This window comes from Geotrypetes seraphini, chromosome 9 (assembly GCF_902459505.1).
Source record: "Geotrypetes seraphini chromosome 9, aGeoSer1.1, whole genome shotgun sequence".
Lineage (NCBI taxonomy): Eukaryota > Metazoa > Chordata > Amphibia > Gymnophiona > Dermophiidae > Geotrypetes > Geotrypetes seraphini.
Genome location: NC_047092.1, coordinates 4,598,412 through 4,625,249, shown reverse-complemented (window position 1 = coordinate 4,625,249; position 26,838 = coordinate 4,598,412). Strand labels below are relative to the sequence as shown.

The following is a 26,838-nucleotide window of genomic DNA, read 5'->3' as shown; positions in this document are numbered from 1 at the left end:
GATATTGCCTCATTCCACCAATGCCTAAGCTCCGTCCTCACCTGCACAAGCCTCAAACCCTTTAAAATCCTAAGTAGCAACATTCTAGAGCTCAGATTGTGATGTCATAATGCCCCATTCCACCAATGCCTAAGCTCCGTCCTCATCTGCACAAGCCTCAGACACTTTAACATCCTAAGTAGCAACATTCTAGAGCTGAGATTGTGATGTCATAATGCCTCATTCCACCAATGCCTAAGCTCCGTCCTCATCTTCACAAGCCTCAGACACTTTAACATCCTAAATAGCAACATTCTAGAGCTCAGATTGTGATGTCATAATGCCTCATTCCACCAATGCCTAAGCTCCGTCCTCACCTGCACAAGCCTCAAACCCTTTAAAATCCTAAGTAGCAACATTCTAGAGCTCAGATTGTGATGTCATAATGCCCCATTCCACCAATGCCTAAGCTCCGTCCTCATCTGCACAAGCCTCAGACACTTTAACATCCTAAGTAGCAACATTCTAGAGCTGAGATTGTGATGTCATAATGCCTCATTCCACCAATGCCTAAGCTCCGTCCTCATCTGCACAAGCCTTAAACTGTTTAAAATCATACGTGTTCGCGGCTTGTGCGGTTAAGGCAGAGCTTACAGGGATGGGACAAGGAAATCGAGTTCCTGCAGGGAAAGGGAAAAATTTGTCCCCATGTCATTCTCTAGTGAGGAGCACCCTATTTGGTGATGTAGTAAGGGGTGCGGTCTACCCCGGATGTAGTAGCAGAAACCCTCCTCCTCTTCACCCCCCCCACTCCTCTCCTTGCCATGCGTATGCCCCCATACCTTTTTTTTGCTCTTTCTGACATCACTTCCTGGGCCCGCGCCTAGAAAGTGACGTCAAAGGGGAGCTGCCACCGACGTGGGCGGCATGCTGCTCATGCTGAAGAAGTTTGAAAGGTACGGGCACATGAGAAAAGGGAAGGAGGTGTGCACGTGGCAGGGGAGGAGCTCCACTCACTCTTCCTTCGCCACTTTTCCTACAGGAGTCTTTATGAAACCTGAATGACAAGACCATGAGATCAAATACTGACCTCAGATTCCTTTTTATTTCTTTATATACCACTTCTATCCTAAGTGGTTTTACATTCAGGTACTTTATCAAATTTCCCTATCTGTCCCAGCGGGCTCAACCTCTATCTAGTGTACCTGGGGAAATGGGAGGGACTAAATGACTTGCCCAGGGTCACAAGGAGCAGTGAGGGATTTGAACCCACAACCTCAGGGTGCTGAGGCTGTAGCTCTAACCACACACTCCCTAGGTTTGACTGCTACAGCTATTACACTCAACAGCTGAACCACCAGTACCGGCACAGCGAAAGATTAGAGAAACTGGGCCTCTTCTCCCTCGAACAGAGGAGATTGAGAGGGGACATGATCGAAACATTCAAGATAATGAAGGGAATAGACTTAGTAGATAAGGACGGGTTGTTCACCCTCTCCAAAGTAGAGAGAACGAGAGGGCATTCTCTAAAGTTGAAAGGGGATAGATTCCGTACGAACGTAAGGAAGTTCTTCTTCACCCGGAGAGTGGTGGAAAACTGGAACGCTCTTCCGGAGTCTGTTATAGGGGAAAACACCCTCCAGGGATTCAAGACAAAGCTAGCAAAGTTTCTTCTGAACAAGGACATAAGCTGGTAGGGCTAGTCTCAGTTAGGGTGCTGGTCTTAGATTAGAGAAACTGGGCCTCTTCTCCCTCGAACAGAGGAGATTGAGAGGGGACATGATCGAAACATTCAAGATAAGGAAGGGAATAGACTTAGTAGATAAGGACGGGTTGTTCACCCTCTCCAAGGTAGAGAGAACGCGAGGGAACTCTCTAAAGTTGAAAGGGGATAGATTCCGTACGAACGTAAGGAAGTTCTTCTTCACCCGGAGAGTGGTGGAAAACTGGAACGCTCTTCCGGAGTCTGTTATAGGGGAAAACACCCTCCAGGGATTCAAGACAAAGCTAGCAAAGTTTCTTCTGAACAAGGACATAAGCTGGTAGGGCTAGTCTCAGTTAGGGTGCTGGTCTTAGATTAGAGAAACTGGGCCTCTTCTCCCTCGAACAGAGGAGATTGAGAGGGGACATGATCGAAACAGTCAAGATAAGGAAGGGAATAGACTTAGTAGATAAGGACGGGTTGTTCACCCTCTCCAAGGTAGAGAGAACGCGAGGGAACTCTCTAAAGTTGAAAGGGGATAGATTCCGTACGAACGTAAGGAAGTTCTTCTTCACCCGGAGAGTGGTGGAAAACTGGAACGCTCTTCCGGAGTCTGTTATAGGGGAAAACACCCTACAGGGATTCAAGACAAAGCTAGCAAAGTTTCTTCTGAACAAGGACATAAGCTGGTAGGGCTAGTCTCAGTTAGGGTGCTGGTCTTAGATTAGAGAAACTGGGCCTCTTCTCCCTCGAACAGAGGAGATTGAGAGGGGACATGATCGAAACATTCAAGATAATGAAGGGAATAGACTTAGTAGATAAGGACGGGTTGTTCACCCTCTCCAAGGTAGGGAGAACGAGAGCACACTCTAAAATTGAATGGGGATAGATTCCGTACAAACGTAAGGAAGTTCTTCTTCACCCAGAGAGTGGGAGAAAACTGGAACGCTCTTGCAGAGGCTATTATAGGGGAAAACACCCCCCAGGGATTCAAGACAAAGTTGGAAAAGTTCCTGCTAAACTGGAACGTATGCAGGTGAGGCTGGACTCATTTAGAGCACTGGTCTTTGACCTGGGGGCCGCTGTGTGAGTGGACTACTGGACACGATGGACCATGGGCCTGACTCAGCAGTGGCAATTCTTATGTTCAGTACCTGTAATGTAAAATGTTCAAAGCTTACATAGCTTGGATTAACTACACATAACACCTTACGGTGTTTCTCAACTCGGTCCTGGAATACCCCCTCGCCAGTCAGGTTTTCATGATATCCACAATGAATATGCATAAGCTTGATTTGCATACAATGCCTCCTTTATATGCAAGTTTCTTTCATGCATATTCACTGTGGATAATCCCGAAAACCTGACTGGCGAGGGGGTTACGACAGGACCGAGCTGAGAAACACTGGGGTATTCAAATACAACACCAGCAACCAATGAAACTGTCATAAATCCGGGATTTTACAAACAGAATATCAGCGGAGAGCCCCACACACGACATTTAACTGGCCAGGAGCCATTTTCGGACAATTAAATCATTTTGAACATCAACCGCTTCGTTTACGAATATATGTTTGATCCATAGAAATGATTACATCAAAAATGTTTAAAAAAAATAACTATAGGCGGTGAAGCTGGTTAACTTACGCTGTGAGCCAAGCCAATTTTGTAATGTATGTTCTTTAATGCAAATAAGTTTTTTGTTTTTGTATATTTGCAAGCCCTGTGGGAGATTGTGAGGAGTGTGTAACCGCTGTTCTTGGCTCAGGCTCCACTGTGCGGGATTTTTCCTGCTTCTACACCCCAGTATTATAATGAAGACCACTTTGAACACCATGTTTGCAAAGATAAGTGCGATGCAATTTTGATACACTATAGAAGCAATTGAAGTTTAGCAATATAGTTTTCCACTTATGTTGGAGTTTTGGACCAAGGATGTGTCTGCCTGCCTCAAAGTTGGGATTCTGAGAGCAGTTTGTCTATTTGGGCAGTGGGTCTTTGCTCCATTTTTTTTTTTTTTTTTTTTGCATGAATGTCTGTAGTGTTGGGTAAATATTTGGATGTAATTTAAAAGTATTTAAAAAATAACTATTACAGCAGAAAACAACACCCCCCAACAAGGGTGAAATTGCCTTTAGAACTGGGACAAAAATACTTTTTTTCAAAATATATAACCCGACCCGGCCAGTGTTTCGGCTCTTGCTTGCCTCAAGGGTTTACAGTGAGCATATAAAAACTTACAATAACAATATCATATAGCAGCATATATTAAAAAAAAATTTTAAACTTGTTTAAATGTACTTGAATATACTATATTTTAATTAATCACATTATAGATATATATATAGCTCCACAATGTCTATCATCCTTTAAAAATGTATAAACAAACTTTTGTATATAATAATTGATGCACCTTTTCTCTTTTCAAAGTGATTTTTCCCAAATACAATGAAGCACTGGTCGTGGTGTCAGGTCATATATTTTGAAACGAAGTATTTTTGTCCCAGTTCTAAAGGCAATTTCGCGCTTTTCTGCCGTATAATGTGACTGTAATAATCATCACACCCTTCTGATAAATGCCACTTATGAAAATGAAGTATGATGTCAGCCCCAAACCATAAGTAGACTGTAATACTTTTAACCTTCTGCTTTCCTGTAATGTTATTTTTCACCGATCGCTTCCCATCTCTGTAATAAACCATTAATTAAAGATAGCGTTTTATATTGCATACAGGACTCGGCACTAAATCCTGATAGGAAAAGTCCTGCGAGCTGTTAACCACACGATTGCAGCACCAGGAGAAAGCAATTGGGTTAAAGGTCGCTCTTAAGAGTTTAACTGGGCTTCTAAAATTTTCTCATGTGGATTCGGTGAGCATTAGGGCCAGTTCAAGTAAACAGGATTGTTCTGTGGTTTGGCACAAAGATGCCGAGTATCACTGAGCCCAGCTTCTTATAGGGAATGTTATCAACACCTTAGCACTGTACCTTGACCAATGAAGGGAGCAAAATTCGCCAAAGCGAATCTCTAATATATTAGGTCAGGTCAATAAAAAGGCCTTGATCGTTATTTCCATCTAGATAAATAATCTCAATCTGTATAACTGGGAGGAAAGGCGGGAGAGGGGAGATATGATAGAGACATTTAAATACCTACGTAATGTAAATGCGCATGAGTTGAGTCTTTTTCATTTGAATGGAAACGCTGCAATGAGAGGGCAGAGGTTGAAGTTAAGAGGTGACAGGCTCCGGAGTAATCTGAGGCAATACGTTTTTACAGAAAGGGTGGTAGATGCGTGGAACGGTCTCCCGGAAGAGGTGGTGGAGACAGAGACTGTGTCTGAATTCAAGAGGGCCTGAGATAGGCACGTGGGATCTCTTAAGAGACTGGAAGAGATAATGGTTACTGTGGATGGGCAGACCGGATGGGCCATTTGGCCTTTATCTACCATCATGTTTCCGGAGGAAAAGTCCATAAACTACTATTAAGGAAGACACAGGAAAAGCCACTTCTTATCCCTGGGGTTGGCAGCATGGAATCCTGCTAATTTTTGAGATCCTACCAGGTACTTGTGACCTGGATTAGCCTCTCTTTGAAGCAGGATACTGGGCTAGATCGATATTTGGTCTGTTCTTATCTAAGACACCTACGGCAGACAAAGGCCCGGATGCTCTAAACTCTCTGTGCCTGTAACGATCGACACTAAACCACTTTGAACCGGTTCAGCATTAATGTAATTTACCCACCGATGCACATAATGGCTCAACACGGGCTTTTCTGTGGGTTCGTTGCAGCCTCCAGCTCTGCTATGCAAATGTAGTATAACGAGGTCATTAATATTAAAATGAGCACTCTAACCAATGCCCCAACATCTCTTGGTGATGCACAAAATGTAGTGCCGACTTCTAACAACCCAAAATTACCAATAAGTCTGGAGGTGCTGGTTAGTGTGTTACCAACAGGTCTGCCATGAAACTGAAATAACATTTATCATCATATGGAAGAAGGGCCATATATGAGCGCCCCTTTTTCCTCAGCCACCTGGACCCCCCCTGTGAAAATCAGAATGAGGGATGCCCGCTCCCTCCTGTCTTGGCTACCCAGACCCCTCCTACACCCCTGACCCCCCCCTGACGATTAGCAGGAGGGATGCCCACTCCCTCTGCCTTGGCTAACTGGACCCTCCCATGTCCCCTGACCCAACCCCTGTACCTTATTCAGGACAGCAGGAGGAATGCCCACTCCTTCCTACTGGCAGGCCCACCTCTTCAAAATGGTAGGCCTTCCCAATGCATCCTGGGATGCACTGGGAGGGGCTGAAGACTCTGATTGGTTCAGATGCCTAAGGCCCCTCCCACACGTGACAAGCTTCTTCACTGTATCCTGGGAGGGGTAGTTTGTATTGTGTTTGGACTCGGCACTCATTTTGAAATGTTGGTGGTGGTGATTGCAGTAGTCTAAGTGAGAAGATGATGACAACATTTTGAAAGGAAGAGAGGGCCGGGTTTTGTAGATGATGTGGCATTAAAAACAAAGACTGGGGCAGAAGCTGAAAATGCGAGAATTTGAAGACAGCCTAGTCAAGCTACTCTGCTACAAACTACAAAGAGAGAGGGCCGGAGTCAAATATGAGATAACCAGGAGAAGGATCACATACGGATGTGTGAAGGCATCCATAAAGACTCCGAAGAAAGAAAGACCCATGTGCCATAAGCACAACGGTGATAAGTAACACAAACACACCTGAAGGAAGAGCAAAAGAAAAACAGTGGTCCCAGGACTGTCTTGAGCAGCATCAAGAGACAGCGTAGGAAGGCCAGAATCACAGTTACCAACCAGAACCACTCATGAATGATTTCAGAGATAAAACAGACAGAGAAACCCAGTGATAGATTTGCAAGTCAACTGGGACTGAAATAATAGAACTGGCTTATGTGTTGACATTGTGGGAGGGTGAAGAAGATTGAGCAAGTGTGTAAGCGTTGGCTGCCACAGCGTTTGAGGTAGAGTCAGCTAAGGTTGGAGACGGACTGAAAACAGAGGATAAGAAAGAAGGGATGATTGGACACAAGAATAACCTCCAAAGCCAAAGGATTAGAGAATGGGCCAGTGAAAAGCAACCACAACAAAAACTGTTCCTAGCAGGTTTACAACTCATACAACATACAGCAATCAAATTAATAAATAAAAAAGGCTAATTCGAACATGTCACTCCGCTCCTTAAAGAGGCTCACTGGCTTCCTATCACTCACAGTATAACTTATAAAATTATTCTCCTCTCTTTCAAAATTAAAAACTCTCACTTACCTTCATTTCTTGATAAATTATTAATACCCCAAAGTTCACCTCGCTCTTTAAGATCTACTGATCAAAAACTTCTATATATACCATCCTTAAAAGAATCCTATTACACTAGAAAAACTAATTTTGCAATAACAGCACCTGCCTTATGGAACTCTCTCCCTCAATATCTTCGTGATGAATTACAACTACCAAAATTTAAAATCAATCTCAAAACTTTTCTTTTTCAAGATGCATACGACAAACCCTAATCTCAAAATCATATTTTTTTTTAGAAACAGTTCACCTCCTTCTTTATTATGCCCCCACCCCTTATGTGTCATCCCCTTTCCCCTCTATATCCTTTTTCTTCTTTAATTATGTAACTTTTTCCCACCTCCCCATCTTTCCTCACTTTCTAGTTTGTCTGTAAATGTCATACTTGTTCACTCTATTTATTCTTTTACACTCTTTTTTTATTTCTCTCTATTCTATATTAAATTATGTTTTGTTTTGTTTTCTTTTAATTTTCTCTATTTATAATTGTAAACCGGTCAGATATTCATTTTATGATCGGGATATTAAAAACTAATAAACTTGGAAACTTGGAAACTTGGTTGAAGGTGGTCTAGTTACTTCTACTGACATTTTGTCCTTCATTCAAACTTGCTTACCTGTAATCCTACTTGTCCTGCACCTGGAATGGGTTCACCCCTCCTGCTGGCGTCGATGGACCTATTAATTGCCTACTACCGAGATCAACGTGGACCCGTTTGTCCTAGTTACCTGGTTTAATCTGGCACTCAATTCTATATATGGAAATGCTAGCTCTCTAGTCATTGACACACATAAGTGAACTTTTTTTGACCCCGTTTGATGGCATGGGCTTTGCAGGTGGGCATTCGGATGGGCAGAGTCTGGAGGGAGCGTGGTTGGGGCACAAATTTACCCGCATAAATTACAATACGATCTACGGGGTCTTTGTACTTTCACACGCTAGGCCAGTGTCTCGCAAACTGTGTCGAGCCTTGGCTTGAGGCATCTCACAATGATGTCACCATGTCAACGTCCGTGCATGCGTGAAGGCCCTCCAGACGGGCCCTGAGCCGCCAGTGGTGGGTGCCGGAAGGGAAGACGCGCTATCCACTCCATTCAGTATTTTCTAGACCTCTATCATATCCCCCCCCCTAGCCGCTTTAGCCTTTCCTCTTAGGGAAGTTGCCCCATCTCTTTTATCATTTTCGTCGCCCTTCTCTGTACCTTTTCTAATTCCGCTATATCTTTTTGGAGATTCGGAGACCAGAATTGCACACAGTATTCGAGCTGTGGCCGTACCAAAAAGCGATACAAGGGCATTATGAGTAAACTCAGTCTGGAGCCTGATAAGATGGAAAGGGAGAGAGGATTTGAACTTATAATGGAAAAGTTTTACTATCACCAGATAAAAGAATAAACTCCAGATTCTGCTGGCAGACAAATTCTGGGATGCTGGAGGGATATAGCACGCAAGAGATGGGGGCCAAATACAGTAGGACAGTCCACAGGGGCAAAGAGAAGAGCTGAAAGGAACGGAGACAGCGGAAGAAAAAGCGCAGCGCGAGACTAAACATCAGGAGAGAAAAGAAACCAGAAGGTGAGAATAATGGAGGGAGAGCAGAAAATCTCTGGTGGAGGATGAGTGAGAGACACAGAATGAAAGCTGTCTTGAAAAGGAGACTTGTTTGCTATCCTAAACTGGGGGGGACGGACAGCTGTCCCAATCAGCAGAGGATACTGCCAGCCACCTGGGTCCAACAGCAAGTTCAAACAGAGGAACAGTCCCAAGATAGAGAGCTGCCCCCCCCCATCACATGAAGGCCAGATTCCTACTGATCTGGTCAATATAAAATAACGGTGGTGCGTTAGGATCTCATATTCCCAAACCCATGTTCAAAACGAGTTACAACTAAGCTACAAACAGGGAGGTCCAGACCCAGGAGAGCTTACATTCTAAGTCCCTACTGTAAATATTACAAATGCAATAAAAGCAGGACTATTATGCCCAAAAGACCAAAACCAACCCCCCCTCCTCTCCCAATTCTCCTTCTTCCAAAATGCATCGTTATGGCTTCCGAATCCCAGTGTTGCACACATGCCCCGTGTTTTGGGGCTGGAGCATCCTAATTTCAAAAGAAAACCAGCAGCTCAACTGTGCCCTTGGCACAAGGCTGTGATGATGGACCAGGTTCAATTTCAGCACAGCTGGTTCATTCAGGGCTGGAGCATCCCCCCCCCCCCAGCAGAGCTATTTATATCATCCAACCCTCCTGCCTGTTTTTTTACAAACCAGACCAAGAATATAGAAAGCAAGCGGGGGGCGAAAACCTTGTTTTGGCTCCAGATCTAAGAAAGCGACAATCTCCTGCAGTGAGTTTAGAATATAAGGAAGAAATTGCATGTTGAAATTTCACTGCAAAGTACTCTGAAGCCTCCCCCCAGCCTGTCTCTCTGCCTGGCTGCAGTCTTTTGGATCCGTTTCAGCGATTGCATAGCGCCCATTCATAATCTCTCTGTCCCCTGCATTGCTAAACACACACCATAAAGGCTTCTGCATGCAAAACATTTTGGGAAACCAGTGCAGACCCTAAAACCAACACATTTCAGTGGCATGCAAAGAGCAAAGAACTGCTTTTTCTCTTGCACTCCAACCAAATGTGCTGAATAATGCCTAAATTTGCCGGCAGAAATGGCTGCTTTGGCTCGGGGTCTGCTTACCTTTCTTCCCCTCAGAAGGAGCAGATGCACTGTGGATCCTCCCCTGTGAAAATCCCGCTTCAGCTGCAGGCCCCTGGCCTAAGAGGCTGCCTCCATCCCCAGGCACCTCCTCTGTGGTTTGCAGGGATGCAGACACAGCCCTTCCTTCCTCCACAGCCCTTTAAGGAGCTGCACCAGGCTCCCACATCCCATCTCCTGGCTGAAGGTCCTTCACACAGACACTGGCTGCAGTCCAGAATACACCACAGCAAAAAAAAAAAAAAAAAAATCAGCATCCACAGCAGCTCAGCAAACGTCTCCCTCTCAAACACACACAGGCAGAGCAGGCTGTCAGAGAAGGCGGAGGCATGGCAGCAAGCGAAATCCACTGCCTGCTTTTACCCAGGGAGAAAACAGCTCCCTTGCAGCCAGATTTGAATGGGAGGAGGGAGAAATGAGGGACTGGCCAAGTGAAATGCAAGCAACCCTCCAAGACAGCCCTGCCCACCAACAGCTGGGGCAGCAAGTACCCATGGCAAAGGGCAGTTGCACTTTTTTTTAAGAGAAGGAGCTCTGGCATTCTCCACTTCTCAATTGCCTTCCTTCCAAGTTCTGTCTAATTAGGTGACAGCAGAAAGGGGTCTGGATGTAGACCCTTAACTATGGGAAAACCACAGCTCTGGAGGCCGAGGCAGCTGTACCATCCTGCAGAGAGCAACACTTGGCCATATTTACAAACTCCTTTTGCAGCTAAATGCCCCTCCTGATCCCCCCTTTAGGGGGCTGTGTGTCCGTAAGGTCTCAGCAAATCCCAGCTCCCCCAAAGCACAGATCTGACCTGGTACCCATCTTCACTGGGCTGAAGGTCAAACTTTGACCTTTCTACTGCAGTTCACCACACTCGGAAGTGGCTTTCTCCACCCTGGTTCAAACTGATGGGAGGGGCGGAGGAATCCAGATTTTTTGGGAAAAAAAACCAAAACAAAAAACATTCATCAACAAAATTATTAGTAAAGTAGAATTCTCAAAGACTCATAGATGGATCAGGAGATGAACAGTGATATTCAGAAGAAGAAAAGTCCTGTTTTTATTTCATTTTGTGTTCTTTCTTATTTGTACTCAGGGGCTCAAGCAAAAAATTGCATTAGAGTTCTATGTCAATGACTGAGCATGCAACTTGTAATGCAAAATTAACGAGAAATTTTGGCCCACTGAGTGGAGTGGAATGAATAGATGTGAATCGCTTATATTTACTCTTTCCTAAAATACCAGCACTAGGGGACATGTGATGAAGCTACTAAGTAGTAGATTTAAAATAAACAGGAGAAAATATTTCTTCACTCAAAGTGCAATGAAACTCTAGAATTTGTTGCCAGAGAATGTGATGAAAGCAGTTAGCTTAGCGGGGTTAAAAAAAAATAAAAGGTTTGAATAATTTCCTAACAGAGAAGTCTATAGGCCATATTGAGATGGCTTGGGGAAATCCACTGCATATTCCTAGGATAGGAGGCATAAAATCTGTTTACTACTTGGGACCTGGGGTGACCAGTGTTGGAAACAGGATACTGGGCTTGATGGACCTTTGGTCTGTTCCAGTATGGCAGCTCTTATGTGAGCCAAGTCTAGGACAGTTGAGCCATTGTGACATCACTGATGAGGTTGGCTCTTAGGCATTGGTGGAATGAGGCATTATGACATCACAATCTCTTTGGACTTCTGTCTGGTACTTGGGACCTGGGTCGGCCACCATTGGAAACTGGATCCTGGGCTTGATGGACCTTCGGTCTGTCCCAGTACAGCAACTCTTACGTTCTTATGAAGAAGTAAACTAATCGTATATAAAGTACGCAGCACTTGTGCCTTAATCAGAAGCCAACTGGACATATGCACACAAGGTTCTACATTGAGGGCAGTTGGTACTGTAAAAGGGTCAGCATACATCTGCTTGCCCATCACATTTCTGCAATGCCAACATTTGTGCAAACCAGAGGACAGAACCATGACCTCTGGTTCTTTCTTAAAAGTTGTGGGTACAAGAAAAAGCTGACATTAAATCCTTGAAACTGGCATTCTGTCCTCTCAACTGACCCTTCTACACCTCCTCAGACCTGGTAAATGCAAGCAGGGTCTCACTTCCGGCTCACCAAACAATTGTTTCCCACGTACTCACCTTTATAGGACCCCCAGGGACCCCTGAAGAAGACTTTTTGTCGAAACGCGGACCGTGTTGGGTCCTGTATCCCTAGCGGACTAGGTCCTTTAAGGCTCTTATGTGGATGATTTACTTTTATGTGGATGGAATTATTTTATGTGGATGATTTCAGTGGACCTTTGGAACTTTGACACTTTCAAATAAAGTCCATTTAGGAACATCGTCACTCCACAGAGATTTTTGATTTTCTCTGGATTTTCTTTTCTGTGGATATTTTGGGTCAATTCCTTTTGTTTTTTGCTACTTATGATTTTAAAGCGTTTGAGGCTTGTGCAGATGAGGACGGAGCTTAGGCATTGGTGGAATCAGACATTATGACATCACAGTCTGAGCTCTAGAATGTTGCAAACACAAGCAGTGTCTCACTTCCGGCTCACCACACAATTGTTTCCCACGTACTCACCTTTATAGGACCCCCAGGGACCCCTGAAGAAGACTTTTTGTCGAAACGCGGACCTTGTTGGGTCCTGTATCCCTAGCAGACTAGGTCCTTTAAGGCTTTTATGTGGATGATTTACTTTTATGTGGATGGAATTATTTTATGTGGATGATTTCAGTGGACCTTTGGAACTTTGACACTTTCAAATAAAGTCCATTTAGGAACATCGTCACTCCACAGAGTTTTTTTTGGTTTTCTCTGGATTTTCTTCTTTGTGGGTATTTTGGGGTCAATTCCTTTTGTTTTTTGTTTATTCAGGTTCTTCTGTCAGGCTTGCCTTAAAGTCTTCTATGCATTGGAGCTGAATAGCCAATAGGCTCCTTAGCAAGCATTTTAATATGCTCTGTGCCAGTCACTGGCTTAGTAGGGGGGCCACACCGGACGCGGTCTTTGTAAAGGGCGCAGACACGGTCCTCCTCTCTGCCTCCCTCCTTCTTGATCCCCCCCTGCCGCACGCGTGCGCTCCTTCTGTTGCACCTCTTTAATTTTTCCTGAGCGAGCAGCATTACAAACTTGCTGCCTGGGTCAGTATCGCCCCTCTCTGATGTCACTTCCGGGGAGGGGGGTGTTGGGGAGGGGGTGATATTCTGTACAGGCTCTGCGGACTGCAATAGAAGGCTTGCAGGGCCCCCATTGGCTCATGAGCCTTGGAGAACCCTCTGGCCAGTCAGGTTTTCAAGATATCCACAATGAAAGATATAGTGGCGCTAGAAAAGGTTCAAAGAAGAGCGACCAAGATGGTAAAGGGGATGGAACTCCTCTCGTACGAGGGAAAAGTAAAACGGTTAGGGCACTTCAGCTTGGAAAAGAGACGGCTGAGGGGAGATATGATCGAAGGCTACAAAATCCTGAGTGGAGTAGAACGAGTACAAGTGGATTGATTTTTCACTCCGTCAAAAATTACAAAGACTCAATGAAGTTACAGGGAAATACTTTTAAAATCAATAGGAGGAATTTTTTTTTCACTCAGAGAATAGTTACCGTAAGCTCAGAAACGTGTTACCAGAGGATGAGGTAAGAGTGGATAGCGTAGCTGCTTTTAAGAAAAGTTTGGACAAGTTCTTGGAGGAAAAGTCCATAGTCTGTTATTGAGAAAGACACTGCTTGCTCTGGATCGGTAGCATGGAATGTTGCTACTCTTCAGGGTTCTGGAATTTTGCTATTCTTTGAGATTCTGCCTGGAATCTTGATACTGTTTGGGGTTCTAGAATCTTTTGTTACTCTTTGGGATTCTGGAATGTTGCTACTCCATTGTAACATCACTGATGAGGTTGGCTCTGAAGCACTGTGGAATGAGGCATTATAAGAACATAAGAACCGCCATCTCCGGATCAGACCTTCGGTCCATCAAGTCTGGCAATCCGCACACGCGGAGGCCCAGCCAGGTGTACACCTGGCGTAATTTTAGTCACCCATATCCCTCTATGCCTCTCGTAAGGAGATGTGAATCTAGTTTGCTTTTAAATCCTAGGACGGTGGATTCCGCAATAACCTCCTCTGGGAGAGCATTCCAGGTGTCCACCACTCATTGCGTGAAGCAGAACTTCCTGACATTTGTCCTGGACTTGTCCCCCCTTAGCTTCAGTCCATGTCCTCTTGTCCGTGTCACAATCTCAGCTCTGGAATGTTGCTACTCTTTGGGGTTCTAGAATCTTTTGTTACTCTTTGGGATTCTGGAATGTTGCTACTCCATTGGAACATCACTGATGAGGTTGGCTCTGAGGCACTGTGGAATGAGGCATTATAAGAACATAAGAATCGCCATCTCCGGATCAGACCTTCTGTCCATCAAGTCCGGCGATCCACACACGCGGAGGCCCAGCCAGGTGTACACCTGGCGTAATTTTAGTCACCCATATCCCTCTATGCCTCTCGTAAGGAGATGTGAATCTAGTTTGCTTTTAAATCCTAGGACGGTGGATTCCGCAATAACCTCCTCTGGGAGAGCATTCCAGGTGTCCACCACTCGTTGCGTGAAGCAGAACTTCCTGATATTCATCCTAGACTTGTCCCCCCTTAGCTTCAGTCCATGTCCTCTTGTTCATGTCACAATCTCAGCTCTGGAATGTTGCTACTCTCTGGGATTCCGGAATCTTGCTATTCATAAGAACATAAAAACTGCCGTCTCCGGATCAGACCTTCAGTCCATCGAGTCCGGCGATCCGCACACGCAGAGGCCCAGCCAGGTGTACGCCTGGCGTAATTTTAGTCACCCATATCCCTCTATGCTTCTCGTAAGGAGATGTGCATCTAGTTTGCTTTTAAATCCTAGGACGGTGGATTCCGCAATAACCTCCTCTGGGAGAGCATTCCAGGTGTCCACCACTCGTTGCGTGAAGCAGAACTTCCTGATATTCATCCTAGACTTGTCCCCCCTTAGCTTCAGTCCATGTCCTCTTGTTCATGTCACAATCTCAGCTCTGGAATGTTGCTACTCTCTGGGATTCCGGAATCTTGCTATTCATAAGAACATAAAAACTGCCGTCTCCGGATCAGACCTTCAGTCCATCAAGTCCGGCGATCCGCACACGCGGAGGCCCAGCCAGGTGTACACCTGGCGTAATTTTAGTCACCCATATCCCTCTATGCCTCTCGTAAGGAGATGTGCATCTAGTTTGCTTTTAAATCCTAGGACGGTGGATTCCGCAATAACCTCCTCTGGGAGAACATTCCAGGTGTCCACCACTCGTTGCGTGAAGCAGAACTTCCTGATATTTGTCTCCTCTTAGCTTCAGTCCATGTCCTCTTGTCCGTGTTACATTGGACATTGTAAATAATTTTTTTTCCTGCTCTATTTTGTCGATTCCTTTCAGTATTTTGAAGGTCTCGATCATATCCCCTCGCAGTCTCCTTATAGTATATATAGATGATGAAATGTGTGTTTGCTTGTCGACTATCGAGCTGCACTTTGAGTTAACTTGCACTCAAAAACAAGCTCATCCATCGCATTGATTAGCAATTCTATTCTATCTACCGGTACATTAGGGCTCTTTACAAAGGTGCGCTATTGTTTTTAGCGCACGCACCAGATTAGCGTGCGATATAGTACGCGCTAGCCGAAAAACTAACACCTGCTCAAGAGGAGGCGGTAGTGTCTAGCGCGCGTGGCATTTTAGCATGCGCTATTCTGCGCGTTAAGGCCCTAACGCACCTTTGTAAAATGAGCCCTTAGTTTCACCGTTGTTACAATTACCCAAACATAGCTTAAAGTACTTTAAATTTAAAAAAACTCTCAAATTTAATTTTTTGTGGGTTTTGCAATTTTATTATTTCAATTTTAATGTGCGGTGAAAATAATTTGCTCCATTTAGGGCTCCTTTTACGAAGGTCCGCTAGCGTTTTTAGAACACGCACCGGATTAGCATACGCTTGCTGAAAAACTATCGCCTTCTCAAGAGGCGGCGGTTACGGCTAGCGCACGTGGAATTTTTGCGCGCGCTATTCCACACATTAAGGCCCTCACGCGCCTTCATAAAAGGAGCCCTTAGTGTGCAGAGCTATAAAAAAAAAAAAGTTTGAGACACTGTTCTACTGATCCCTAGAACTGAGAGGCGCAAATCCGTCAATGAGCCATATGTGCCCCTCTTCACTGGATTTGCTGGGGCAGCACACGTTACCCTTGCAAGCAAGGTAAAACTGAACAATGCACTAGTTCCAGGTCCATATGTTAAAAGAAAATAGCACAAAGTGACAATTCTGCAAACATAATTGCTAGAACTAGCAGGAAGCCACTTCCCCAAGTAGTTGATGGCTGAGCTGTCGAAGGGGTTTGGGAATCTCCGTGCATAAAACAAATGTCGTCCTATTCTTTAAGTGAGGTTTTCCCTTCTACATTTCTACAGGCTGATTCAGGAAATGCTATTTTGGAGCAGAAAGCTTCTACTGGAGACAAAGGGGAATCTGACAAAACTGTTTCTTTTGCTTTTCCTTGGATAGCCACTAGGGGCTGCTAGAGAGGCAGCTGAGAAAGGGTAAAATGGGTTCACAGACCTCTTTCAGCCTAGATGCTGTCACTGATGTTCAGAATCAGAGAATGACACAGGGACACATTTTTCCCTGTTCCCGGCGAGTTCTTTACCTGTCCCTGCCCCATTCCTGCAAGCTCCGTCCTAATTTACACAAGCCTCAAACACTTTAAAATCCTAAGTAGCAACATTCTAGAGCTGAGATTGTGATGTCATAATGCCTCATTCCACCAATGCCTAAGCTCCGTCCCCATCTGCACAAGCCTCAAACACTTTCAAATCCTAAGTAGCAACATTCTACAGCTCAGATTGTGATGTCATCATGCATCATTCCACCAATGCCTAAGCTCCGTCCTCATCTGCAAAGGCCTCAAACACTTTCAAATCCTAAGTAGCAACATTCTAGAGCTCAGATTGTGATGTCATAATGCCTTATTCCACCAATGCCTAAGCTCCGTCCTCATCTGCACGAGCCTCAAACACTTTAAAATCATAAGTGTTTGAGACTTGTGTGGTTAAGGTAGAGCTTGAGCTTACAGGAATGGGACAGGGACAAGGACAGGGCCAAAACTCATGGGGACAAGATGGGGAAATTGAGTTCCTGTCTGAAAGGGGGTCAAATTTGTCCCTGTATCATTCTCTCGTTCAGATTAATCAGTGTTAAATGACAGAGTCACCCTCACCAGCACTGAAGCTTTTGCAGGAACTTCTTAAAATTATGAACCTATATTTTACAGAACTTTGAATACATTTCATGTCCTTAGGGCTGTCAACTGGCCTGCATTTGGACGGCCTGATCAGTTTTATGTAGGTGAGGTCCAAATGGCCTTTAAACCTGTTTGCTGATTATCTTGCCAGTAGCCGGGACATCCTAGTGACCCTGCTCCAGCCCATGTTTATTTCCTGTGTTCTTCCTGCACGTCCTCCCTCGACGAAAGATTTCAAAATGATTAGGGATACCAAAGTTAAATGACTTGTCCAGAGTCCCAAGGAGCTGCAGTGGGGAATCATACCTCTGGTCCTCAGGCTGGAAAAGAGAAGGCTAAGGGGAGGTATGGTTGAAATCTACAAAATCCTGAGTGGAGTAGAACGGGTACAAGTGGATCGATTTTTCACTCCGTCAAAAATGACAAAGACTAGGGGACACTCAAAGTTACAGAGTAATACTTTTAAAAACAATAGGAAGAGATATTTTTTTACTCAGAGAATAGTTAAGCTCTGGAACAGGAATAGACTTAGTAGATAAAGACAGGTTGTTCACCCTCTCCAAGGTAGGGAGAACGAGAGGGCACTCTCTAAAGTTGAAAGGGGATAGATTCTGTATGAACGTAAGGAAGTTCTTCTTCACCCAGAGAGTGGTGGAAAACTGGAACGCTCTTCTGGAGTCTGTTATAGGGGAAAACACCCTCCAAGGATTCAAGACAAAGTTGGACAAGTTCCTGCTAAACTGGAACGTACGCAGGTGAGGCTGGACTAATTTAGAGCACTGGTCTTTGACCTGAGAGCCGCCGCGTGAGCGGATTCTGGGCAGGATTGACCACTGGTCTGACCCAGCAGCAGCAATTCTTATGTTCTTATGTTATGGTAAGAGCAGATAGCATAGCTGGTTTTAAGAAAGGTTTGGACAAATTCCTGGAGGAAAAGTCCATAGTCTGTTATTGAGAAAGACATCAGAGAAGCCACTACTTGCCCTGGATCTGTAGCATGGAATGTTGCTACTCTTTGGGATTCTAGAATCTTGTTACTCTTTGGGGTTCCGGAATCTTGCTATTCTTTGGGATTCTGTATGGAATGTTGCTACTCTTTGAGATTCTAGAATCTTGTTACTCTTTGGGATTCCGGAATCTTGCTATTCCTTGGGATTCTATATGGAATGGGTTTTGGTCAGGTACTAGGGACCTGGTTTGGCCACCATGAGAACTGGCAACTGGGCTTGATGGACTATTGGTCTGATCCTGCACCAACCATTAGGTCATTCCTCTACTCTGTAGGACCTTTGCAGTTGGAACCTAGGACAAGACCAGACTTTACGGTCTACGACCCAGAAATATCAAAGAAGAGACAAGTTAATTTAATCATGTGTTTCTGATGAGAATAACTAATGGACAGACTGATGGACTGTCGCCATTTACTACATAAGTATGAAACAGTGACAATAAAAACAAATGACCTAGAAATTATAAAAATTTCTTAAATAAGTAGGTCTTCAATAATTTCCTGAACTGCTGGTAAGAGGCGAAGCTAAGTAACAGATTTACAAACTCTTTATCACAAGAAGCTGCCAGAAAAGATAAGAGTCCTCGAAAATAGCTCTTGTGTAAACGACCCTTTACCGATGGAGAAGCAAACAAATTACAATTACGTCTTGGACGTTGTGAATTAATGATTAAGAAATGACCCACAAGATAATCAGGTGCTAAACCATGTAAGACTTTATAGCAAACTAGTCTTTAAGCCCGTTACATTAACGGGTGCTAGAGATGTCTGTCTGTCTGGGTTTTTTTCTTTGTCTCTCTCTTCCTCCTCTGTTATGATCTTCCATCTCTCTGTTCTTCCTCAGGGTCTCCCCCCCCCTCCCTGTATGCACCTCTCATAGTCCAGCATCTGCCTCCTGTCTTTCCCCTTTGGTCCAGACCTTTCTGTGTTTCTTCTGCTTACAACCCTCACCCTTCTCTGCCTCTCTCTCCTTCCTTCCTTCCTATGTCCCCCTTACTGTCTTTCAGCCTTTGTCCCACCCCTCCCCTGAAGCCAGCCTGCCTGCGTCCCTCCTGCGCCCAAGCCTGGCCTACCTGCTGGCGATACTTCCTCCCCCCCTGGTTGGCTGCCACTCGCCGCCCTTGGCCGCCTTCCCGCCTCCTCCCAAGCAGACGTTGCCTCCGGCGTCACCCCGCCCTCTGGCGAGAAATTGACGGCTCGGCGATTGACTGCCGCGAGACTCGAGCCCTCCGCCATTTTAGGCGGGGACGTCAGGGGACGGCGCTTGAGCAGCATTAACTGTTGATGTGTCCGCGTGGAGCCTGGTTACGGTGGCGAAGCCCTTTTATTTATGTTTACTAAGCGGCGGACTTGGCCACGCCAAAGCACTCGCACCAGCTGAGAGGCCGAGGCAGGAAGACGCAGCCCGTCGTGAGCGCCGAATCCCCCTGTGGAGATGAAATTTTTTTGTCCTTCTCGCCTTTGGGAGGACGGTTGAGCTGGGAGGGAGGAGTCGCTGGCACACGCGCCTCCAGCTAGCGCAGGCGCCGTGAGGACTGGCACAGAAGCACACCTCACGGCGCCAGGACTCACGAATTTTCAAGAGCGCATGCACGTTCTAGCGTTTTATTATTATTGATACAACCAAACTTAAATCCGACTCTAGTAACCAATTTAGGGCTCCTTTTACGAAGGTGCGCTAGCATTTTTAACACACGCACCGGATTAGCGCGTGCTAGCTGAAAAACTACCGCCTGCTCAAGAGGAGGCGGTTACGGCTAGCGCACACGGTATTTTAGCGCGTGCTATTCCGCATGTTAAGGCCCTAACGCACCTTCGTAAAAGGAGCCCGTAGTCTTTGGTAATAAGGTGTGAAGTGAGCCGATTTTCTCAGATTGAAAATTATTCGGACTGCCGTGTTTTGTATGATGATTGAATGATTTCGTGATTTTGACTTCTTTTGAAGGGTTTGATGTGGTTCATTCCATGAAGCTGGGGCTCAGGAACAGCCCTTCCTCCAAGTCAAACAATGACTCTAGGGCTATGAGTTGCAATCCGGCCACCTATACCACTATCTAGACCCCATGCGATGAAAAGAGGTGCCCCAGCGTTACACAAGTCCCTTTGGCAGAGCTATCAAGTTTCTCAGTTTCAGGAGGGAGATATTTTGGCCAGTCCTTGTTTAAGCTTACACCCATGCAAGGTACTATTCATAACCCCCCGATTCTACCCACAGTTGAAGTTCCCATAATGCACCAAAGGTTGCAGGGCTGTAGAGTCGTCAGACATCCAATACTGGCCTAAAATCTCCCTCTTGGAACTGGGCAATTTGATTCTCTTGAAAAGCTCTGAAGGTAGGGAAAGAGACCAAGGGGAAAGGAGGAGAAAAGATGAGATGACACCAACATCAGCTTGCAGCCTCCATTCCTAAGAAGTGTTTGATTCACGGAAAGAGTACCAGAGAGACGAGGAAGTGAATGCATTAGAGTCAGCCTATTGTAGAACTGAATATAGATTGCCAGCATCCATCCTAGAGACCTTCCCTTGCATTCTAAATATGGTGCAGAGATTTTAGCAGCACAGTTTACAATCTGTGTGCAAATTAATTAGCTCCGAGTCAATTAATTGCAATTAAAAAGAGATTAGGTTCTTACCTTGATAGGAATGGTATGCTGAACCATAGGGTTATCCATGCGTGCTTGCGAGCATACTGCAGAAGATGTCAAACACAGCTTTTCAGCTCCTCTTCCTCTCTGGTCTCTACTGCCCCTTTCAGTTCGTATCAAAGCCGGCGACAGCTCTATAGGAGAAGGCAGGAGAAGGAGGGATACAGGGAATTCCCTGAAACCAAGTGTCTGATCTGCTCGGATGAATTTAAAACAATCACTGAATGAACAGTAATGTAGTTAAAATATTAACAAGAATCTGAGAGAAATCATGAATGCAAGAAAAATACAAGTTAAACAAGAACATAACATAACCATTCCTCCCTTTTAATTATATACACAGACTCTTCATAATCACATAGTCTGACTGACAGGCAAAATTCTTAGCTATGAAGCTGACCATTAAACTTGAGTCAGAAAGCAGGCACATCAGATAATTGCTGGGAGGAGTGGGGGAGGGGGATTAGCATACCATTCCTATCTACTGGAAAAGATATCATCAAGATAAGAACCTAATCTCTTTTTCTAGTGCAATAGGAATGGTATGCTGAACCGTAGGGATGTACCTAAGCAGTCCCCAAACTCTTGGGTGGAACAGAGGGAGCCTGCTCATAGTATTAAGGACCCAAAAGCGGCATCCCTCCCCATGCTGCTACGTTCACCCTGTACCAATGAATTCTAGGCGGTTCACTTCAAGAATAGCTGAACAGTCAGCGAATCATATAAATACATAGCATATACTTATCATAAATACAGTACTAAATGATCAAGAAATGAATTTATCAAATAAATAGGTTTTCAGTACTTTTCTAAAAGAATGGTAAGATTGAGCTTGAGGTATTAGAGGACTCCACCTTTCAGAAAAGTACTGAAAACCTATTTATTTGATAAATTCATTTCTTGATCATTTAGTACTGTATTTATGATAAGTATATGCTATGTATTTATATGATTCGCTGACTGTTCAGCTATTCTTGAAGTGAACCGCCTAGAATTCATTGGTATGATAGTATTTCAAAAATAAAGCTTATTATTATCATTATTCCAGGAGGAAAACAGGCTGGCTGTACAGATATTCTGAAGGATTCATATGCTAGCTGCAGACAGAGTCCTGGAGCCGTGTAAAAAACGCAAACAACTGAAAAAGCCGAAAAACACTGTAAATAATAGGGAGCAGATCAGAACATCACCTTCATGGCTGCCTGCAGAATGAAGAACTGAAGGGGGCAGCAGAGACCAGGAAGGAGAAGGAGGAGCTGAAAAGCTATGATTGGCATCTCCTGCAGTATGCTCGCGAGCATGCATGGATAATCCTACAGTTCAGCATACCATTCCTATTGCACTGGAATCGACATTAATGATTGCAGTTAATTGGCAAGAATTGAAATGTGTGCATGCATCTCCCTAAGCCCTATTTTACAACCCCCACCCACGTTTAAACCCGCTAGGGTGCAATTCAAAAGAGGGAGTGGCCAAGAGAGTAGCAGGAGCATTCCTAAAGGTCGCATGCGGAGCTGGGCGTCAACATTTACACCAGGTTGTACTGGCAGTGTGTGAGCTGGAGGAAGCAGCGACTGTTTTTATGTTGCCCGTAACTCATTACCCTCCAGTCTCCTTCAGACCTGCCTGGCTTCATGTCTCAGCCCTATTGGCCAAAACAAGAGCCCCTAGTCCTTTTGCACATTCCTTTGGACCCCTCCCTCCAGGGCAAAGAACTTCAAACTCCTCCCTCCCTCAACTCCTGGAATTTCTATCTTTTTTTATTTTTACCAATTAATTCAACATCTATTTCCTTCAATTATTACAATATCCAGTCTCACATGATTCAGAAGAAGGACACGGTACTACTCGAAAGGGTCCAGAGAAGAGCGACTAAGATGGTTAAGGGGCCGGAGGAGTTGCCGTACAGTGAAAGATTAGAGAAACTAGGCCTCTTCTCCCTTGAAAAGAGGAGACTGAGAGAGGACATGATCGAAACATTCAAGGTACGGAAGGGAATAGACTTAATAGATAAGGACAGGTTGTTAACCCTCTCCGGAGAACGAGAGGACACTCTAAAATTGAAAGGGGATAGATTCCGTACGAACGTAAGGAAGTTCTTCTTCACCCAGAGAGTGGTGGAAAATTTAATCCTCTTCCGGAGTCTGTCATAGGGGAAAACAGCCTCCAGGGATTCAAGACAAAGTTAGACAAGTTCCTGCTGAACAAGGACATATGCTGGTAGGGCTAGTCTCAGGGCGCTGGTCTTTGACCAGAGGGCCACTGCATGAGCAGACTGCTGGGCACGATGGACCACTGGTCTGACCCAGCAGCAACAATTCTTATGTTCTCAAGCCACAGTCAGTCATCCATTTTGCAAAAAGCTCAGAGTCAATATTGCACTCTTGGTTTCATTTTTTCACTTAACTGCACCGAACTGGTTTACTTGACTGTTTAGTACTACCGTGGAATATGTGCCATAAGTGCAGGAAGCTACAAACGCAGAGGGGCATAATCAAAACAATCGTCTAGTCGCCCAAAATCGGCAGCGTCCAAAGTTCATTCTCAAAAAATAGGTCCAAAATTTTCTTTTCAAAAATCGTCTACTTCTAGGTCCAGCCGTTGGATTATCCAGACCGCTGGTACGTCTACCTTTATACTATATTCTCGTCCAAGTCCCAAACGCCTAGAACAAGACCTTTCGGATGTGGGAAGGGCCAGCAAAGTGATGGACTAGCCACCCAGATATGGCAAGAGTAGTGACAGGGCGTTGCTGTGAACTTCACTAAAAGGGTGCCACATAAACATCTCACCACAACTCCCTTGCAGGTCATGGTGAGCCCCCCAAAACCTACTCTACCCACCTGTCTACAACCCCAATAGCCCTTATGGCTGCAGGTGCCACCTATATGGCAGTACAGTAGGGTTTGGGTTCTCTTTGGTGGACTCACATTTTCCACCATGAATGTAGTGATTAGAGTGGCTTATGGGCCTGGGTCCTCCTCTCTATGGTTCACTAGCCCACTCCCCAGACTACTTAAGCCATCTCTGTGCAGCTCTACTAGGCTTTCCTATGCCAGGTGCTGATGTTCTGCAGGCAGGTATGTACATTTTTATTTTTATTGGGAGGGGGCAGTGATCACTGGGGGAGTGTGTGGGGGTCTGTACTTTGTGTCTGCAGTGGTTTTCTGGTCATTTTGGATATGTTCTGGGCATTTAGATCTGTTTTTAGATCTCCTAATCGCAACGTATAAGTTCCATCCAGACAGCCTCGCCAAACTTTAAATTATCCCGCCCTAACCACTCCTTTAAAAACGCCGTTCAGCTCTAGGCGCACAGCGGGATTCAGAGGCCTAAAAAGTCTCTGGATACATCTAAACACCCGTTTCAATTATCAGCACTTGAACGACCTGTCTTTTAGGTCATCCAAGTACCAATTTGGGTGGGTTTGTAGACATATTTCTATTTCAATTATGAGCCCCATAATGTCTCTCTTCACGTTAAATAAGATCATTGGTGACCAGAAAACAAAGGGGCCTGACGTGTTCCTTCATCGAAGACCTGAGCTAGAGAAAGGCCTTGCGAGACAGAGGAAGACTCCACAGTGTGCTGGGCAGCCTTTATTCAATCCGACATTGATCTGAAGCTCAGTATTATTGACATAGATGTGAGGCCTAACATGTAAACGACATTAGGAATCATTTCAAACAGCAATAAAAGAATCAGAGGGTCAAAACGATTAATCCAGATCACTTACCCATATTTTTACACAACACTGTTGGGAGATGGTGGCTGCTGACAGTTTTCAAAACCCCTTTTGGTAAGTGCAGAAGTCAGTCTCTCAAACGGTGTGAATTATACCTTTAGAGATCCTGTTACTACAAAAATCCTGCCACCAGATTTGAAAGAAACAGAGTCATTAACAGAAAACGAGTCTCCATCTGAACAGCAACAGAGACCTCATTCCAGAACAAGGGTGGAAGCGACACTGAATCAGAATGACAAAACGTGAGAGAGCCTGCGGTCTTACTATTCTCTGGGATTCGGCAATCTTGCTATTATTTGGGATTCTGGAATCTTGGTACTCTTTGGGATTCTGGAATCTTGATACTCTTTGGGATTCTAGAATTTGGATATTCTTTGGGATTCTAGAATCTTGGAACTCCTTGGGATTCTGGAATCTTGCTATTATTTGGGATTCTGCAGTCTTGATACTCTTTGGGATTCTAGAATTTTGCTATTATTTGGAATTCTAGAATCTTGGGATTCTACCAGATACTTGTAACCTGGATTGGCCACTGTTTGAAGAAGAATACTGGGCTAACTGGACTAGATGAACCATTGGTCTGACTCAGTATGACTATTATGTCTTTGCCTTGTAGCATCATCTGGAGTCGTCAATGTTAAGCTTAGTGTCATACGGATTACACTTGTGCGGTTACATATGAGATCTGACAATCTAATATTGCCAGCGGTTGTGTTTCTGTTGTTCTGTTGTGTTCTGGCTGTATCCTGGATTTGGTGGATGGATCTTAGGCAGGAGCCAGAAAATCCTGGGAATTTTCTCCATGAATCTGGTTGTCCATTTGTCACCTAGAACGTTGAAGCCCGACAGCTCAGCTCAACCAGGTGCCTCTCCTGAGCCTTCAGGAGGCAGCAATATTTTCCAGCAAATCAGAAACCACATTCCTCTGACTCAGGAGACGAGCTTGAGGACTCATAACAGGGCCTGACAACTTGAGACTGCTGAGAATGTTGTCTTGGTGAAATTTTGCCTTCCGGTTGGCGGCAGATTTTCCAGTTCCTGTTTTTTGTTCAGTAGAGGTGTGGGAATTAAGAAGCAGAATTTGGCTTTAGCTGCCTACCGCAGTGGGGAAGTGTCGAGTTAGCAATGAACCTGCCAACCCATTCCTTCTCCGAGTACAATCTAACAACTGCAATTAATTCAAACTAGCCCCTTCTGTTTTGAGCACCCATGGTAAAAATTGGGTTTCAAACCCAACTTCTGTAACAGATACCGTTTACTTAGAATGTAAATTAGAAATCAATGTAGTTCGGGTTCTCCGTGGTCGGTCGAAGAGCTGCGGTTGCCACTCAAGCAACCGCAGGTCCTTGACACGTTGCTCTTTATAAAGCTGTGATGCCACAGAAACAGAGGGAGGCAAAGGTTGGACAGCAAAGGTTGGAACCCAAGCACAGTACCGGGTAAAGCTTTGGAATCTTGCCCAGAAATAGCTAAGAAGAAAAAATTTAAAAAAATAAAAATTTAAATTGAATCAGGTTGGGCAGACTGGATGGACCATTCGGGTCTTTATCTGCCGTCTTCTACTATGTTACTATGTAGCCTACCTTAAGGGTCAGAGTAGGAAAAGGGGACAGTGCTTGGGTTGGGCTGGGGGACCCGCAGTCTGTGGTCCAGCTGTTGTGCCTGTTCCCTTCCTAAACTCCCAGTTTCAAGCATTTGTAACCTAGCAGTCACATCATAGTGAAAGAAATCTGGTAAGCAGCTCGGATCATAAAAAAGTCTGTAGGATTTGCAGATGTTTATTTGAATAGCTTTTATTAAAATGGAAATTCCTCAGCACACTCGCTTCGTACAGTAGTTTTTAAAATGTTGTGTTTCTGAAAGGTGCTGAACGGACAGCTCTGGAAAAAGAAGACACAGCACAGGTATAGCACGGTCAATGGTTGTGCAAGCCTCATACACAGACACAAACCTACACCCATGCACATATATACACACACACATATGCACACTCTAGGTCACATTTGATTTGATTAAGCCCCAAATAGTTTACACACACATAGAAATATAGAAACATGACGGCAGATAAAGGCCAAAGGGCCCAACCAGTCTGCCCATCCGCAGAAACCATTATCTCTTCCTCTCTCAAAGCAATCCCACGTGCCTATCCTAGGCTTTCTTGAATTCAGACACTATCATAAGAACATAAGAATTGCCTTACTGGGTCACACTAAAAGTCCATGAAGCCCAGTAGCCCATTCTCACGGTGGCCAATCCAGTCACTAGTACCTGGCCAAAACCCAAAGAGTAGCAACATTCCATACAGAATCCCAAAGAATAGCAAGATTCCGGAATCCCAAAGAGTAGCAACATTCCATACAGAACCCCAAAGAATAGCACGATTCCAGAATCCCAAAGAGTAGCAACATTCCATATAGAATC

At 44.7% G+C, this 26,838-nt stretch overlaps 1 protein-coding gene across 5 annotated transcripts in view; it reads right to left on the bottom strand.

The window, feature by feature from the left end:
• FRMD4A (FERM domain containing 4A) overlaps nucleotides 1–26,838 on the bottom strand; it is a 608,938-nt gene that overhangs the window by 299,934 nt on the left and 282,166 nt on the right. Inside the window, exon 1 of one of the 5 annotated variants that reach the window (XM_033958476.1) lies at nucleotides 9,717–9,733. The exons of 3 other annotated variants lie outside the window; for them this stretch is intronic. The gene's annotated coding sequence lies outside the window, so the exon portion shown is untranslated. Of the gene's footprint in view, nucleotides 1–5,894; nucleotides 5,911–9,716; nucleotides 9,734–26,838 lie in introns of those variants that run through there. One more of the 5 variants, XM_033958477.1, reaches the window with a different exon arrangement.